This window comes from Neovison vison, chromosome 1 (genome assembly GCF_020171115.1).
Source record: "Neovison vison isolate M4711 chromosome 1, ASM_NN_V1, whole genome shotgun sequence".
In the NCBI taxonomy this organism is placed as follows: domain Eukaryota; kingdom Metazoa; phylum Chordata; class Mammalia; order Carnivora; family Mustelidae; genus Neogale; species Neogale vison.
In genome coordinates this window covers 231345888-231361622 of record NC_058091.1, presented here as the reverse complement: position 1 = coordinate 231361622, position 15735 = coordinate 231345888, and the positions used below count along the sequence as shown (strand labels likewise).

At 42.4% G+C, this 15735-nt stretch overlaps 1 long non-coding RNA gene across 2 annotated transcripts in view; it reads right to left on the bottom strand.

Moving 5' to 3' along the window:
• Positions 1 to 14962, bottom strand: part of LOC122889498 — a 34433-nt gene extending 19471 nt beyond the window's left edge. For both annotated transcript variants that reach the window (XR_006380928.1, XR_006380927.1), the window contains exon 1: positions 14922 to 14962. This is a non-coding gene — a long non-coding RNA (uncharacterized LOC122889498). The remainder of the gene's footprint in view (positions 1 to 14921) is intronic.
• Positions 14963 to 15735: the final 773 nt, after the last annotated feature.

Sequence of the window (15735 nt, the reverse complement as noted above, 5' to 3'; positions counted from 1 at the left end):
TCTTTATATATTTTGGATACTTAACCCTTTATCGGAGATGTCATTTGTAAACATCTTCTCCCATTCACTGGGTTTTCTGTTAGTTTTGTTGATTGTTTCCTTTGCTGTGCAGAAGCCTTTTATTTTGGGGTGGTCCCAATTGCTCATTTTTGCTTTTATTTCCTTTGCCTCAGGAAGACGTGTCTAGAAAAATGTTGCTACAGCCATTGTCAGAGAGAAATTACTACCCATGTTCTCTTCTAGTATTTTTATGGTTTCAGGTCTCACATTTAGGTCCTTAATCCATTTTGAGTTTATTTCTGCTTATGGTATAAAAAAGTGGTTCCATTTCATTCTTTTGCATGTAGCTTTCCAGTTTTCCCAACACCATTTGTTGAAGAGACTGGCTTTTCCCCCATTGCATAATCTTGACTCCTTTGTCAAAGGTTAATTGACCATATAATTGTGAGTTTATTTTTGGGCTCTCTATTTTGTTCTATTGATCTATGTATGTGTTTATTTTTGTGCCAACAACCCCACTGTTTTGATTTCTATACCTCTGTAGTATATCTTGATATTTGGGATTGTGATGCCTCCAGTTTTGTTCTTTTACAAAATTGCTTTAGGTATTTGGGGTCTTTTGTGGTTCCATACAAATATTGGGATAATTTGTTCTAGTTCTGTGAAAAATGTTCTTGGTATTGGTATTTTGATAGGGATTTCATTAAATCTGTAGACTCACAGGGACTGCATTAAGTGTAGAGTTTATTTGGGATAGTATGGACATTTTAACAATATTTATTCTTCCAATCCATGAGCATGGCAAATCTTTCCATTTATTTGTGTCAATCTTCAATTTCTTTTATCAGTATTTCATAGTTTTCAGAGACTAGGACATCCAACTCTTTGGTTAAGTTTATTCTTAGATATTTTATTATTTTTGGTGCAATTGTAAAGGGGATTGTTTTCTTAACTTCCCTTTCTGCTACTTCATCTTTAGTGTATAGAAATACAAGGATTTCTGCATATTGATTTTGTACCCTGTGAACTTACTGAATTCATTTACCAGTTCTAGTAGTTTTTTTTTTTTTTTTTTTTTGTGGCGCCTTTAGGGATTTCTATATATAGTATCATGCCATTGGCAAATAGTGAAGATTTTACTTCTTCCTTGCCAATATAAGTGCCTTCTATTTCTTTTTGTTGTTTGATTTCTGTGGCTAAGACTTCCAGTACTATGTTGGGTAAAAGTGGTGACAGTGGACACCCTTGCCTTATTCCCTTTTTTAAAAAAGATTTTATTTATTTGTTTGAGAGAGAGAGAGCGAGAGAGCATGAGCAGGGCAGGGAGCAGAGGGAGAGGGAGAAGTAGATCTCTTGCAGGAAGCCAATGTATGACTCCATCCCAGGACCCTGGAATCATGACTTGAGCCAAAAGGAGACGCTTAACTGACTGAAACACCCAGATTCCCCTCCTTGTTTTATTCCTGATCTTAGGGGAAGATCTCTCAGCTTTTCACCATCGAGGATGATATTAGTCGTTTTTTTATATATGGGTTTTTCATATATGGACTTTACTGTGTTAAGGTATATTCCATCTAAACCTACTTTGTTGAGCATTTTTATCATGAACAGAATTTGTACTTTGTCAAATGCTTTTTCTGCATCTATTGAAATGATCATATGGTTTTTATCCTTTCTCTTGTTGATACGCTTTTCCTTTTAATAATAGCTCATGGACAATTTTCTGTTTCAATGAAAGTAAATATGTATCATTATTTTTTTTAAAGATTTTTTTTAAAGATTTATTTATTTATTTGACAGATAGAAATCACAAGTAGGCAGAGAGGCAGGCAGAGAGAGAGAGAGGGGGAAGCAGGCTCACGCTGAGCAGAGAGCCCGATACGGGGCTCGATCCCAGGACCCTGGGACCATGACCTGAGCCAAAGGCAGAGGCTTTAACCCACTGAGCCACCCAGGTGTCCCTGTATCATTATTCTTAATATCTGTAGAATATCCAATACATTTATTTGTTCATTTATTCAATAAATATTCATATATGGACCTGGCACTGGAGATGCCAGGAGATGCTAGATTCTGGAGATGCAATCATAGGTAAGCAAGTCTTTGCAAAAACAAACTTACCATAATTAATTAAATTAGTTGGACAGTAAAGTTGTTAAGTTTTTCTATATAAACGAGTTATGGGGGGCCACCTGGGTGGCTCAGAGGGTTAAATTTCTGCCTTTAGCTTGGGTCATGGTCTTGGGGTCCAGGGATCGAGCCCCGCGTCAGGCTCTCTGTTTGGCTGGGAGTCCATTTCCCCCTCTCTCTCTGCCTGTCTCTCTGCCTACTTGTTATCTCTCTCTCTGTGTCAAATAAATAAATAAAGTCTTTAAAAAAATAAAAATAAAGAGTTATGGGAGCACCTGGCTGGCTCAGTTAGTAAAACATGCAACTCTTAATCTCAGGGTCTTGAGTTTGAGCCCTGTTGGGTGTAGAGACTGATTAAAAATAAGATCTTTTAGAAAAGGGGTTATGATAAATCCCCTGTACATAAATTCTTACGCTGCTGCTTGAATATTTTCTTAAAATAAATTCCCTGAAGTGTTAATCAACCAAAAGTAAATATTTTAAAAATACTGAAACAAATGTGGATTAACTTCCAGAAATGTTCCAATGATGTTCCCATCAACAGCACTTATTGCTCCATATTCTTGCCAACACTGGGGACTAGTAAGTTTCCAAATCTTTGCCAATCTGATAGGCAAAAATTAAAATAAATGTTATCTCCCTTTCAACTGACAGCTCATATCTTTTGCCTTGGGATGTTCATCTTTTTCTTAGAGATTTGTAAAAATAATTATCTACATTAAATAAATTGTCATGTATTTTACAAATATTTCCCAATTTTTTGTTTGTCTTTGGACATGGTTTGTATTTTGTCATAGTTTTGGTATTTTTAACCATATTGAAGTTAATTCTTTTCCCACATAAAACAATTTCTGGTGATTACTCATAATTTTTAATAGTGATGGCTAATTCATAGGCCTGTTGATTGGAAACACTTGGAAATCTCAAGATGGAGGTTTTTGTGTGTTGAAACACTAATACCAACTTGTAGATCTCTGTTGAATTCCTGGCAGGGCAAATGGGAAACCCTCAGCAGCACGCAAGAGGAAGAGTTAGGTGATCTGAAAGTCTGTTCCTTCATGAGGGGAAGGAGTGGTTTCTTCTGGGTGGAAAATGCGAGCCAAGTGATTTAAAGAAAAGGAGTGGAAAAGAGGTAACAACCAGTTTGGCTGAGAGAGGTCTGGAGAGGAAGATGGGGTGGAAAGAGGGAAAGAGATGTGGTGGCAGTGGTAAGGAGTGGAAATCTGGGGAAAGAGAAAGAGGTTTAAAGATAATTTTTAGGAAGTTTGTCAGTATGATAGCCAGTTTTCACAAAACCTGTGGCAACAAAAACCACATTACTCATCATACTTTGAAGCTGGACTTGGACATATTCTTGGTTCAAGGCAGGGGCTGGTAAATGCAGTGCCAGCCCAAGGCACCCACCTATATTTAAGCTCCCCATTGTGGTCACACTAAGGGTGATGCCCCAGCATTCAAACCATTGAAAACAATTAATCCAAGGCACTCACAGCGGCTACTCCCTTACCAGTGCTCTATTCAGGAATTGTGCCAATGAGATGCCAGGAAAGACTTCACTGGAGAAAAGCAAAGAAGAGTCTCTCCTGATCAAAGAGGACATGGAAGCCCGTTACCTCAGGTTGTGTGGCCTTGAGGGGAACTTGCCGTAAGAAGCTGAATGGGTGGGTAGTAGAGAGAAAGACAGAAAGAAGCTGGGTCCTTAAAAACATCAACAAACCACCGAATGCACCTTTCCTGAAAGTCTGCCCTACTTCTGCCCTCCCTGTCATGGGAAATAATAAACATCTTAACTCTTTAACTTCTGTGGAAGTCAGAATTTCTCTTACTTGCAACTAAAAACATTCTAAGTGACACATAGGGGCACCTGGGTGGCTCAGTGGGTTAGGGCCTCTGCTTTCGGCTCGGGTCATGGTCCCAGGGTCCTGGGATCGAGCCCTGCGTCGGGCTCTCTGCTCGGCGGGGGGCCTGCTTCCTCCTCTCTCTCTGCCTCCTCTCTCTCTGCCTGCCTCTCTGCCTGCTTGTGATCTCTGTCTGTCAAATGAATAAATAAAAAAAAAATCTCTAAGTGACACATAGAGTGGAGTTTGAACAAGTTGGAACCCTGGCAAATGTACTGAATTCCTAAACATAGCAGTCTGGACTTGCTCAGTCCGAATGTTTAGATTGTATCTTTTTTCAAGAGCCATTCTGAGTGGTTCCTGGAATATGCTGTGTTTTCTCCCACCTCAGGGTCTTTGCACATGCTGTTTCGTCTCTCTGGAACATTTCCTCCCTCTGCTCTTGTGACCCTGACTCTGGCTCGACTTTCATTCTCGATTAGACATTGCGGGCTCCAGAAAGATTTCCCTGGCCCCACAGGCCTGAGTGGGTGTTCCTCCATGTGCCCCCACAGAGCTGTGTGCTTTCCTGGGTACAGCTTCTGTCAACTTGTAGTGACTTTCCTATAGCTCCCCATGCAGCCAGGGACATATCTGCTTTGGTCACCACTATCTCTGCAGGGCCTGGCATAATGCTATATCATGTTTTCAACATTTGCCAGATGAATGAATCAAAGACACATTCATTCTTTCTACTTGGGCTTTAGAAAGATTTTGCCTTTCACAAGAAAGCTGCAATTTGTTACAAACATAGATCCATATTTAACTTTTTCTTTAAAATGCAGGTTCTTCTTGAACAGAAAAAGAATGTTAGGTAGGAAATAAAGAAATCTGAAAAAAGACTGGACAGGATTTCAGTGAATAAAAATAAAAAAAGGGCAGGCTCTTTCTGTGGTCTGCGCTTACTGTGCAGATATAATTGAGATATAATTAACATATCATAAAATTCACCCTTTTAAAGTATGTATGTAATTCAGTGCTTTCTAGAATACTCACAAGGTTGTGCAGCCACTGCCACTATTCATTAGTTGATAAACATCTAGGGCGTTTTTACTTTGGGTTATGACGAATGATGTTGCTATGCATGTCAGTGTGTCAGTTTTTGTGCGCACCTGTGTTTTCAATCGTCAGAGCTCTGTACTTCAGAGTGAAATTGCTGGGTCACAGGATGACTCTTTGTATAACTATTTGAGGAGCTGCCAAACTGATTTCCTAAGTGGCTGCACCATTTTACCTTCCCACCAGCAGTGTACCAGGGTTCCAATTTCTCCTCATCCTAGTGAAGATCCATTTGAGTAAATTTATTTTAGGCAAACAGAATGCGGACTTGGATAAAAAGGAATAATATACTTTCTACCCATGTGGTTGATGCGTACGAATCAAATGGTGGGTGATAACCTCACCAATCTGCCATTTCACATCTAAGAGCTCATGAAGACAAAGCAAAAGAAAAGAAAATGATCCACTTAGGAATGAATGATTGATGTAACCAAAGTTGTCTGTTTAAAAAAAAAAAAAAGCAAAAACAGAAAAGCATACATTTTGAGTAAAGAGTCTGAAGTAAATTTGAACTTGAAAGCTATACAGCAGTGGCCTCTGCTTAAGCCTAAACCATCCCCTGCTGGGATTTAGATGTATCTGGGCCTGTTTGGTCGGCTGAGCTGCCAGAAACTGATCTGCAAGAGGGACCAAGGAACTCAGGAGAGAGAATTCATGTAACAGAAAAGCTTATTAAGTCTTCTTGTGGGAGGCATGGCTCTAAACACACAGGACTCCCCAAACTCTAGTCTTCCCTCCATGTACCCAGAATGGAGTCCTAGGTGAGAAAGTCCTGTGCATAAAATCTGAAAGCACTGTTTCTGTGCTTTGCCTGTTTTATCCACCCCCCCCACACCCCTACGCCCAAATTCCTCTGCTGAAATCATAATGCCTCATGTGATGGTATTAGGAGGTAGGGCCTTTGGGATGTGCTTACTGTTGTCAGGGTAGAGCCCCCTTAAATGGGATTAGTGCTATTCTAAAAGAAGCCCCACAGAGTCCCCTAGCCCCTTCTTTCCCCAGCTCACAGTGGGAAGGCAGCAGCCTACAACCTAGAAGAGGGCCTTTACTAGAACCCAACCATGATATGTTCTTGGACTTCCAGCCTATGGTATTTCTGTTATAACAGCCCAAACAGACCAAGACAATTGTTCTTGATAAAAGCTCTAAGGCAAGGAATGAAAGGTAATACTGTCTCAGTAATCTGCTCACATAGGTAGGTTACACAAAAGGGAGAGAGACTTCATGACCTCCAGAATATTCACCTCTGTATTGATACACTGCAGCCCCCTATGTCCCAGGGGTGGTGAGGGTAGAAATGGGCTTGTAGGGGGGGTGGTTGGCTGGTGACATTGGAGGCTGCTGTGAGACAACTTCACACAATTGTATGGATACTGAAGATGGGAGGCGTCGACATCACTGAAGAGCAGGGCAGGAGAAGAGAGTGATGGTAGCTCGTGAACTTTCTGGTGGGCTCACAGACTCTCTGGAGATTCCCAGAAGGGGCACAGATGGGGACTAGAGGTGAGGAAAGATCACAACCTGTGCGGATCATCACTTTCTGTATGTTGAGAGCGTAGAGCATTTTGGCTAGGAAAACAGAGTCTAACTACTAATGAAATAAAATTAAAAAATAACTAGGTGGCTCAGAAATGAGCCAAATGATTTAGAAACAAATGACTAAAAAACACATTGTTCTTTTGGGATGACTGGTAGTCGTATAAATTTTTTTCCACTTCAAAAGTCTTTGCTATTGTGATAGCTGATGTAATAACCCCACGTAATGGCCTTTCCTGTTATAGGTTACTGTGTTGTTCTCACATTTGGGAACTTTCCATTGCTTCAGAGGTGAACTTTCCCACAGTTTTCTATCCCATGACATTTGAGGTTCTAGATGAAAAGGTAATTAGTTGTTGATGGCAGGAAAACTAAGCAGCCAATACAATGTGTAATGATCAAAAAAAATGAAGCAAGCTCAATGGATCCAAGATGTTGATTTAACATAAAGCCAGCACAACAGAACCTGTGAGGACGGCCATGCCATGGGGTTCTTGCATCTCATGAGGGAGCTGAAGGATGGGTCCACACACGCTACATTTTCAGCCTCATGGAAACGAAACCATGTGATCACACCTCTGTTTTTCTAGTAGGATGAAACACATTAAGTTCAGGCCAATGCCGTTTTTGTAGATATCGTGAGTTATCATTAGATTCTATTTCTGTCAAAGAATACTTTCCAGACTTCCAAGAAAGAAATACAACAGATCCCATCCATTCTTGGTATGTGTCGAAGCATTAAGACAGCTCAGGGAATGATAGGGAGGTGTTTCTAAAACATGTTGGGGAATGGTGGGGAGGTGTTTGTAAAACATGTTACAAATCTAATCCTTCATTTCAGCTCAGGTTATGATCTCTGGGTGGTGAGATCTAGCCCCAAGTGAGACTCCCTGCTCAGTGTGGAGTGTGTTTAAGATTCTCTCTCTCCCTCTCCTGCTGCTCCTCCCCCAGGTCACACTTGTTCTCTCTCTCGAAATAAACAAAATCTTAAAAAAATATAAACACCTTAGAAGGCATGGTCAAAGAAGACACCACCTTCCCTCTGTGTATGGAAAAGATGGATCAAAGCAATGGTTTTCAAACCATGGATTCAGTGGGGGCATTAACCACCCTGAAATTATCCTGGGGTGACTGGGGAAAGGCCACACAAAAAAAAGCTCTCACAAAAATCAGATTGCCTGAGTTTTTATCTCTTTTGTATGTTGGCTCTTGTAAGATATTTATATTTGAACATAGGGATTTGTTGCTCAAAGAAGGAAGAGAGAGAGAGAGAGCATGAGAGAGTGAAAGAGAAAGAGACTGAGAGTGAAAACCACTGGGGTTTGCTTAACTTCACTTGTGCAAATGTTATCATTTCTCAGGAGGAGCCTTCTCCTGGCTGAATCCTGCGTGTTAATCACAGTTGTAGCAAACTCTGTTGCTGTTTTCCTTGCTCACACCAGGAAATCATCTACTCCTGGCTCCCAACAGATGGTCTTGGCAGAGCTTGTCATGCTGCTTTGTTACTGAGCTGCACGGTGGAAACGCAGAGCCCTTGGCTGGGTCTGTCCCACCAGCCCCTGGCTGACCTCTCGTGCTATACACCTCCACATAGGGGAAGAAAACTCACGAGCCTCGGGCAGGCGATGGCTGAACCGCTGGTCCTGTCCAGAACTTGCTCAGGACAGCTGAGATTAAAAGAGAATCAAGGAGAAGTCAGCCATTCCTTGAAGGGCCATAAAACTTATGGAAATATCAGAAGATGACACAGTCAGGGGGAAGGCTTGGATGCTTGGCCATTTTAGCACTTAGCTCATGGCCCTTTGGAAACAGCATGTCAAACAAAGTGGACACTACTGAGTCCAAAACCAGCTTTGATATTTGCTGAGGTTTTTGGATTGTTTGTTTGTTTGTTTGTTTGACATCTTTATACACAGGCACTTTAAGACACTGTAGAGAGTCTTCCAGTGTTTTCCATACATCATAATGGCATAAAACCAGGGGAGGAACAGAGACAGTCAGAAAGAATTACAAACAGAGAATAGAAGAAAAATACGCAAAAAAAGCTAGGGTGATATCTGTGAGCATTATCAGTAAGTTAATCTGGCAATGTAAAATTGACCCAGTTAAGAGCAAAGAGAACCAGTTAGGTCCCTGCCTCCTATGAGTCTCCCCTCAACCCCCACCATCACCTCAGGCAGGCTTTGGGCTCCTCAGGCAACAGGCAGACGTGTCAGTTCCTGCTGGCTTCAATCCTGTCTGGCCTCTGGAACAACGGCCAAGCACTTGATCATTCAGCATTTCCCAAACCTGCGCCTCCAAAGGCCACACGTGGCACTATTGGGAGTTCTTCGCCTGTTAGCAGGCCTGGAATTTGCCTGCTGCACCCACATCTGGTCCCCAGATGGTGGGGCTGACCCAAGGCTTCCAGGTGTTCACCAAGTTGCAGGTTCCTTGCGTTTGTGGCCAGTTTGCCCGCTGAGTATTTTGCCTGTTTTTTCACAGGGACTAGAATCTGGTGGAGAAGCAGTCTGGAGCTGCTGTGCCTCTCCTGGCTCCTGCCAGCCTGCTCATCTGTCTTTTCGCCTCTATGGCCCATTCACCCCACACCAGGCTACACTCAAGTTCTATGCTGGTTATTTTGAAAAATTTCCACCCTACAGCAAAGCTGAGAAAAGAGTGCAATGGATAGCTATATAGTCCTTGCTTAGATTTACTAATTGTTAGCAGGTTACCACATTTGCTTTTCTTTCTAGCTCTTTCTACACACACACATGCACAACCATCATTGTCCCAATAATGTTCTTTGTGGTTATATATTTTTTAAAATTCAGAATCCAATCAAGGATCATGCATCTTTAGTTTTCTTTGATCTAAAACAGCTCCCCTGCCTTTCAAATCATCTCTTTTGACGTCAGTATTTTTGAAGAGTCCAGGATGACTGTTTTGAGGAATGTCCAGTTTGAATGTCTCATTATCTCCTCCAGCTTAGATGCAGTGGAGCTACAAGGATTTTTTTTTTCCTGCCTTTGCCTTGCTGCACACATGGTGTTTTTGGCAGGAATACCCTATAGGTATGACTGCCTCTTAGTTATGGGCTGTGACTTCCCTTACCTTCCCCTGCACATCACTGCACAGGGACTGTCTCCCCCTGCCCCAAACAGAAGGCAGAGCAGAAAGGGTGGCCAAGCAAGGGTGGCTAAGAAGTCTGTGCTGGGCTCCCGACATTGTTGCCGTCAGATACTTCTCTGACAGTTCAGTCAGACTGGCGTGGTTCAGAATGAAAAAAGCTAGATGTTCCCTTTTGGATCCCATTTTCAGTAGTCACAGATGAGCTCTCAGATATGCTGGGGTCTTATAACTCTCGGTCATAGTCTAATTGCGGCCAGGCTGAGAGTGGACCCAAGAGGAAACAAAAGGGGAAGAAATTCCACAGAAGCTGAGAATCTGAGAGGCCTTGTAGGCCTAAAGGCTCTGGTGTATAACCTTCAGTATGTGGACAGAGCTTCTGGACTCAGGCAGAATCAGCAGGCAAAGGGACTGTTGTGCTGAGCTTCAGACAGAGACAGGAAAGCCCAGGAGGAGTCAAGACTGGATGTCTGGTTGAGCACAGGGACTTGGCAGGTATCCATGCTCTGCGTTAGCAAGGAAGCCAAGTTCCTCCTTGGAAAGGCAGCATGGGTACTGTAAGTTCAAAAAGTCAAAGTCCCAATCCAGAACCCAAAAAAACCCCAAATCCTGAACCCTCATCGGTTGGAGGGGGAGCCTTTCTGTTTTGATCAAGCACTATGCTTGGTGGACAAGAGGCACCCATTCCTTGCTGTTGAATAAATATTATTTCTAAAGAAGCAGGGTCAGATTTAGTATTCAAGAGTTCAATTTAAATGGGAGGATCCAAGAGGATCTATAGCATCTGAAGGTATAGATGGGGAGATGGCAGAACATAGCATTTTGGGATACCTAAGTCAAGGAAAATCCAGTTGGAAAATGGGGTTGAAGCACAGTAAGGCATTAAACGTATTATAATTTGTCCTCAATCCACCTAACTCTGGACTTTGCTCTTATGATAAGCTCATTGGTGTCCTAGTCTTCCACATGCAGAGATCCCTTATCCAGCCCCTGCATAGTCAGAAACGTGCCTGCCCCTTCAGGGACATATTCTGCTTCCACGAAGCTGGGAACGGGGCCATGAGGATGATGATTTTTCCTTCCCTGCCCTGCTGCATGTGGCGGAAACAGAGGGTGGGATGTGGACACACTCATATAATATCCAGCCATAAAGTGGCATCCAAAGCTCACTCTCTAACACGGTAAAAGCTGGGAGGAAAGTCCAGAAGTAGGAATGAAGAAATGCTGTGGAACGAAAGCTCAGGAAGCTCCTAATAAAACAGCAAAAACATAAAGTTTTGGCACTTTAAGACAAGCAGGGTAGAGAGGGGTCAGTGATAGAGCATTCAGCATCTGGAGTGCTAGAAGCTTCCAGCAAGATCTGCTAGACTGATAAAAGTGGCTCTGGAAGATCTCTTCATGGATACAGGCACTGCACAGGGGTAAAAAAAGCCTTGTCAGGTGATTTGGAAGAGAAGTATTTTTAAGTTGAGAGGAGTGCAATTGTATTACCATCCCCACATTTAGAGATGAATAAAAAAGGCACAAAGAAAGGAAGTGGGCTGTTCTGGGGCCTCCCATAACTACAGTCCAGCTCAGCTTCCTTATATAGGTTTCTTTTTACACACATGCTCTTAGTTTAGATTTCTAAAACTGATGGGTTTTATTTGCAGGTTAAGCAAAACCTAATTTTTCTAAATATTCACTGAAGACAATGCTGGCAAGATCCTAATTTGTATTATGACCACGCCTAGTACACCCTCCATCCTATCTTCCTGTCTGAGTCCCTTAAAGAAGGTGGGTGACCTCTTCATCTCTGTAAACTTCCCCATATTTCTTCCTTTCTCTCCTTTCCTCTCTTTTCTCCCCTCCCCTTTCCTCCTTTCTTTCTGTCTTGTCCTTCCTTTCTCTCTTTTTCTCTCTTCCTTCTTTCCTTTCTCTCTCTCCCTCTCACTTTCCCTCCCTTCCTCCCTCCCTCCCTCCCTCTCTCTCCTTCTTTCTTTCTTTCTCCCTCCCTCCCTTTCTCTCTTTCTTTCTTTCTTTCTCTCTCCCTCACTCCCTCTCTCTTTCTTTCTCTTCTTCTTTTTTTTTTTTGCCAGCGTGTCAGTACAGCTGAGCCCTCCTGATCCCTTTTGGCTGCACAGACCCAGTTCCAGTTGTGTCCTCCTTTTACTGGGGAACTGATGTCAGCCTGGCTGGATTATAGCCCAGCAACCGTTCTGTTGCTAATGAATTGGCAGGGAGAACAAAACACTGCAGCTCTCCTGGAACTATTTTGTCATCTATGGTTGGAGCACATAAGACCTTGGAATTTGGAAAAGAACAAATACCATTGAGTCTGCTTGTTTGCCTTAGGATGTCAGGACCCCCAGTTCACCACACCCTGAGTGTTGATATGATTACAGAATTCATGCAACTGACAAAGGTTAAAGAAAACTCCACCCTTGCAGCACTTCCCCACTCATTTCCCCGCCCTCCTGGCAGTCTTAGGTCAGGAAAGTTCTTATATTTATAGTCCTGTGAATGAGGGGCTGGGCGTGGCACGGGGTGGGGGGTGGCGACGTAGAGGGTGCAGTCTTGGCAGCATTATAAGGGCTGAGTGACTTGGAAAGCTGGGATTAAAGGGCCGGTAAGAGTATTAAGAACAACATTCTCCTGCAGAGAAACAAGCCAGAGAGGCTGCCTGGTGCTATGGGTTGAATTGTATCTTCCCAAAATTCACACCCAGGACCTTGGAATGTTACCTTATTTGGAGATAGGTTCTTTACAGAGGTATAAGTTAAAATGAGGTCATTGGGGTGGGTCCTAATCCAATATGATTGGTGTCCTCATAAGAAGAAGAAACTTAGACCCACAGTCATGTGTTCAGGGAGAAGGGCATGTGAACAGGAATACAGCCATCTATAAGCCAAGGGGAGAGGTCATAAATTGATCCTTCCCTCATGGCCTCAGAAAGAAATAATCCTGCTGACACTTTGATTTCAGGCTTCTAGATTCCAGAACTATGAGACAATAAATTTCTGTTGTTTAACCCACCCAGTTTATGTTGTTTTGTTACAGCAGCCCTGGCAAACTATCACACCTGGAATCTTTGTTCTAGAATGGTCATGCCAGTTGGGTTTCCTGATTCTCCTGCCCAAAGTTCCTTGGGTCACATTTCTCCCTAGACTGGAGATATACTATGAAATTACCATTTACAGAAAACAAGAGTACTCAAGAAAGATAGTTTGTCTAAGAATTTCAAGAGCAACATCTCTGATCTTTCATGCTGGGATATGTGTGTTTTAATAGAGGCAAGAAGATGCTCCCTACTACTCCCATCCTATTCAGTTTTAAAAGCTGCCCCCATTTAATTCATTTCTCCAGAGTCCCTGGAAATGGGCATTTCCTTTCATACAATTGTCTCAATTTTCAGTACTTGTCTCAATCTCTTTGAAAAATTACCCACCTTTTTTTTGTAAGAACATCCTTAGTTTAGCACTCTCCTCTTATCTCCAAAGTTGTGTTCCTTACTTTTCATTAATGGTACCTTTGGTTTCTATCAATTTAAAATTAATAATGGGCTTGAATTTAATTTTTATGCAGATAACACATGACACTTTGTTACTGGAGGAACTTTTTTGAAGGATGGAGTGATACAGATAATTTGTAATAACTTCTCCCAATAGGGTGAAATTCTGATCTCAAAGAGTTAAAACAGTATCATCAACAACAAATGTAGCCTTTACTACTGAGGCAGGTTCTTTTCTAAAGTGATATCCCCCTAAAGGGGGTATTAGGAGACTGGGGATTGACTCAGAACATGGGAAGGCTCTCTTCTCCCTTACATCTAGGCGCTGAGGGAGAGGCAGTGATAGTAAAGAATTTGGACTATCTGGGGAAAGCTTAGGGACATCCCAGAGGAATCCTGGCAGACAGGTGAAAAGCGCAAGGACAACCACTGGGCATGAGGGATTAGCCAGTTGGCTCCAGAAAAATGTTCTGTGAGAAATCTGTACCTCTGCTACCACCCCAAAATTCATTAGTTGGACTGGCCTGTGATGTCAGGGACTAGTCATTACACTGGTTTCACAATATGGCTAGTTTGTATAAACCCCTGCATCACAGAAAAGGTATATCCATTTGGGTTTGTGATCAGTAGCTCTCAGAGTTTAGGTTTTCATGAACCATCCCCCTCCCTGCACTAAAAGAGGGGCAATGGAAAATGGTTGGCACTTTTAATTCTGCCAAAGGAAAATATTATATAAAAAATAGTATCTTCCATCAAAATCAGTTTCATATAAATATGAATATTTTAACAATTTTTTAACTTGAGAAGACAAAACCCAAGAACAATGACAGTCCTTCCCTTAAACAACATTTGGCAATCCTGAGTGACATTTTAAAAAAATGATGTATTTATATATATTTTTTCAAATGGAGAAATCACAACACAATATTTTATTTACCACTGCTGCTTCTGGTAATGTTGCTGGTGCTTGAGCCCTGGGGAGTTCTCTGAGCAAGCCCAGTGTCCTCCCACTTCAGGCTTGATGGTAGGTTTGACAAGGATTACCTGCCCTGAGATTCACCCCTTCCACTTTGTAGCTCCCTGCTTTGTGTAAAAACAGATATCCTTCCCAGAAGTCTTTGCATCTCCAGAGTGAAGAACTAAAAGTTGTTATTACTTAATAGTAGCTCCTAAAAATGCTTTGTTCGCTAGTATCAGTTTTCAAAAGTATATGTCATACCCCTCTACAAAGGTGATGTCCCCTCCTGTCTCAGGTTGGTCATCCCAGAAGCAGGTTCTGAGATAAGGATTGGAGTTCAACTAGGTTACCTGGAAGGGGATCTTGCTAAGGGGAATGGGGATGTGAGACAGGGAAGAACAGTCCTCTCATAAAGAGGAAGCATGCATGAGCCCACTATCACTGGAGCAGGTGGGAGACATCCAAGGAAACTGCAAAGAGTACCCCTTAGAGTCTTGTACCACAATTCCCAGGTTGAGTTCTGCTCCTAAAGGCATTGCCCAGCACTTGGCTCCAGCCCCGTGCATAAGCCCCATGAGCTCCATCAGCCACAGTAAGTCTTCAGGCAGAGTCACAGAAGCCACCTGTTTTTATAATAACAAGGAGGGCTAGAGGATGTGGGTGGGCACCAAAGGCATCTGCTGTACCCCCCTCAAGTCTTGATATGAAATCGTATCACTGACCCTGCCTGTCAATATAGAAATTAGGAAGACCTATGACATACCTCAGCCACTGAAGGAAAGAGGAAGGGTCTTCTTCCCTCAAAGAGCCACATCTTCTTTTTCCATGGGCAGCCAATAGTCTTCATCTCTCACTTGTGGGCAAGGCTGCTGATAGATGTGATGGCATGAAAATTTTTATACTTAAGACTCAAATCTCCCACTACTACCATGGGACTTAAACTAATAATGACCCAGAGACAGTAAATTGACTCCAACAGTGTATCAGATGGTAGTGGCTTCCTAGAGCACTCTACTGAGAATTCTGAAGCTTGGGAGAAGCAGCATATTGAATATGGATTAGGACAGCTAGGTTCCAATTCCTAATGGTGGTGGTGGGGGGAAATCGCTGGAAAACTTCAAAACTCCAAACCTAACGAAGTGGAGAAAAATGCTTTCAAGATCCTTTCAGGAATTAAAAAAAAAATCTTTAAAAAAAAAAAAAAGATCCTTTCAGGAAGTACTATATGTGTATATATGTGATTGTAAGGAATATTTTTGTAAGAGCCTCGGAGGCTGTGTGTGAGGGACAAAAAGCCTGCATGCTGTATACACATTTTGGGTGTATCTGTTGGGTGGTGCTGGGGATGTGGGCAGGCTAGGTTCTTTTGTTGACATGGAAGGGGAAAACATCACTGAAGGCAAAACTGTACTTTCTTTTAAATGGCTGAAGCTCCTAGTATGTGGGCCCTCAGAAAGTAATAAGCCTGTGTAGTTAAATCCCAAATGCATATGTGATGCAACTCTGCTGTAACAACACATGGCCCCTAACTAGCCTTCAGAAGTGGCCCCAAGGGGCAGGTCCAGTAGGCCGCAGGA